The sequence below is a fragment of the Arachis hypogaea genome, chromosome 19, assembly GCF_003086295.3.
Source record: "Arachis hypogaea cultivar Tifrunner chromosome 19, arahy.Tifrunner.gnm2.J5K5, whole genome shotgun sequence".
NCBI classification, from domain to species: domain Eukaryota; kingdom Viridiplantae; phylum Streptophyta; class Magnoliopsida; order Fabales; family Fabaceae; genus Arachis; species Arachis hypogaea.
Window position 1 is genome coordinate 116,402,647 of NC_092054.1, and position 3,192 is coordinate 116,405,838.

Here is a 3,192-nt window from a genome sequence, read left to right on the forward strand (position 1 = left end):
TATAAACCATGGACGGCCATTCTTGAGATCCGGAAAGTATAAACCTTGTCTGTGGTATTCTGAGTAGGATCTGTGAAGGGATGGCTGCGACGAGCTTTAAACTCGCGAGTGCTGGGCGTAGTGACAGATGCAAGAGGATCAATGGATCCTATTCCAGTATGATCGAGAACCGACAGATGATTAGCCATGCAGTGACAGCACATTGGACTATTTTCACTGAGAGGACAGGATGTAGCCATTGACAACGGTGATGCCTAACATACAGCTTGCCATAGAAAGGAGTATGAATGATTGGATGAAGACAATAGGAAAGCAGAGGTTCAGGAGGAACGAACGCATCTTCATATGCTTATCTGAAATTCTCACTAATGAATTACATAAGTATCTCTATCTTTAATTTATGTTTTATTTATCTTTTAATTATCAAATCTCTATAATCAGTTGAATTCGCCTGACTGAGATTTACAAGGTGACCATAGCTTGCTTCAAGCCGACAATCTCCGTGGGATCGACCCTTACTCACGTAAGGTTTATTACTTGGACGACCCAGTTCATTTGCTGGTTAGTTGTGCGAAGTTGTGACAAAGAACTAAGATTATAAACGTGCGTATTGAGTTTTTAGCGCCGTTACCAAGGAATGGAACTGTCACGATTTCTGCGCAGCAAGTTTTTGGCGCCGTTGCCGGGGATTGTTCGAGTTTGGACAACTGACGGTTCATCTTATTGCTCAGATTAGGTAATCTTATTTTATTTTTAAGCTTTCTACTTTTATTTATTTTCGAAAAAAAAAAACAAATTTTCTTCTTTTTCATTTTTCCAAAATAATTTTCGAAAAATCCAAAAAATTATAAAATCATAAAATCAAAAATAATTTGATGTTTCTTGTTTGAGTCTAGTGTCTAATTGTAAGTTTGGTGTCAATTGCATGCTTTTAACTTTTCTTAAATTTTTGAAGAACACATGCATTGAGTTTCTTTCTTGTTCTTCATGATCTTCAAGTTGTTCTTGATAAGTCTTCTTGTTTGATCTTTAAAATTTCTTGTTTTATGTCTTTTCTTGTTTTTCATATGCATTCTTGAATTCTTAGTGTCTAAATATTAAAAATTTCTAAGTTTGGTGTCTTGCATGTTTTCTTTTATTAAAAATTTTTCAAAAATACATACTTGATGTTCATCATGATCTTCAAAGTGTTCTTGGTGTTCATCTTTACATTCATAGTGTTCTTGCATGCATCATTTGTTTTGATCCAAAATTTTCATGCATTGAGTCTTTTTGATGTTTTTCTCTTTCTTCATTAAAAATTCAAAAATAAAAAAAATCTTTCCCTTATTCTCTCATAAATTTTCGAAAATTTGAGTTTACTTTTTCAAAACTTTTTAAAATTTAGTTGTTTCTTATGAGTCAAGTCAAATTTTCAATTTAAAACCCTTATCTTTTTCAAATCTTTTTCAAAAATCAAATCTTTTTCATTTTTTTTATGATTTTCGAAAATTTCAAAATGATTTTTAAAATCTTTTTCTTACTTTATTTCATAATTTTCAAAAATCTTATTAGCATTTAATGTGATTGATTCAAAAATTTCAAATTTGTTACTTGCCTAGTAAGAAAGGTTCAATCTTTAAATTTTAAATCATATCTTTTTAGTTTCTTGTTAGTCAAGTAATCAACTTTGATTTCAAAAATCAAATCATTTTAAATTTCTTTTTCAAATCTTTTCCAAATTAAGTTTCAATCATATCTTTTTCAAAAGTAATTTCAAAATCTTTTCTAACTTCTTATCTTTTCAAAATTTATTTTCAAATCTTTTTTTAGTGATCCTATCTTTTTGTTTCAATTATATCTTTTTCAAAACTACCTAACTAACTCTCTATCTCTAATTTTCGAAAATCACCTTCCTCTTTTTTTAAAATTTCTTTTTAATTAATTAATTGTTTTAAATTTAATTTAATTTAATTTTTTTCTTTTTAATTTTTGAATTTTAATTTTAATTTTAAATTAAAAACAAAAAAATTAATTTTTATTTTATTTTATTTTATTTTTGAAAATTCTATCCCCCTCATCTCTTTCTAATTATTTTATTTATTTACTAACACTTCTCTTCATCTAAAAAAATTCGAACCCTCTCTTCCTCCTGGTGTTCGAATTTCTCTTCTCATATTCTTTTCTTCTTCTACTCACATAAAGGAATCTCTATACTGTGACATAGAGGATTCTATATTTTCTTTTGTGTTCTCTTCTTTTTCATATGAGCAGGAACAAGGATAAGAACATTCTTGTTGAGGCTGATCCTGAACCTGAAAGAACTCTGAAGAGGAAGCTAAGGGAAGTTAAAGCATAACTCTCTGGAGAAAATCTGACTGAAAATTTCGAAAAAGAAGGAGACATGGCCAAAAATAATAATAATGCAAGTAAGATGCTTGGTGACTTTACTGCACCTAATTCCAATTTACATGGAAGAAGCATCTCAATCTCTACCATTGGAGCAAACAACTTTGAGCTAAAACCTCAATTAGTTTCTCTGATGCAACAGAACTGCAAGTTTTATGGACTTTCATCAGAAGATCCTTTTCAGTTCTAAACTGAATTCTTGCAGATCTGTGATACTATTAAGACCAATGGGGTTGATCCCGAGGTCTACAGGCTCATGCTTTTCCCGTTTGCTATAAGAGACAGAGCTAGAATATTATTGGACTCTCAACCTAAGGATAGCCTGAACTCTTGGGATAAGCTGGTCACGGCTTTCTTAGCCAAGTTCTTTCCTCCTCAAAAGCTTAGTAAGCTTAGAGTGGATGTTCAAACCTTCAGACAAAAGGAAGGTGAATCCCTCTATGAAGCTTCGGAGAGATACAAGGAACTGACCAAAAAGTGTCCTTCTGACATGCTTTCAGAATGGACCATCCTGGATATATTCTAAGATGGTCTGTCTGAGTTATCAAAGATGTCATTGGACCATTCTGCAGGTGGATCCATTTACCTAAAGAAAATGCCTGCAGAAGCTCAGGAACTCATTGACATGGTTGCTAATAACCAGTTCATGTACACTTCTGAGAGGAATCCCTGTAAGTAATGGGACGCCTTAAAGGAAGGGAGTTCTTGAAATTGATACTCTGAATGCCATATTGGCTCAGAATAAAATATTGACTCAGCAAGTCAATATGATCTCTCAGAGTCTGAATGGATTGAAGGAATCAT

At 32.0% G+C, this 3,192-nt stretch overlaps 1 non-coding gene across 1 annotated transcript; it reads right to left on the reverse strand.

Moving 5' to 3' along the window:
• Positions 1–2,776: 2,776 nt before the first annotated feature.
• LOC112780644 (small nucleolar RNA R71) lies at positions 2,777–2,884 on the reverse strand. Its single transcript, XR_003191466.1, has one exon. It is a non-coding gene; the product is annotated as a small nucleolar RNA R71 (small nucleolar RNA).
• Between the last annotated feature and the right edge of the window lie 308 nt (positions 2,885–3,192).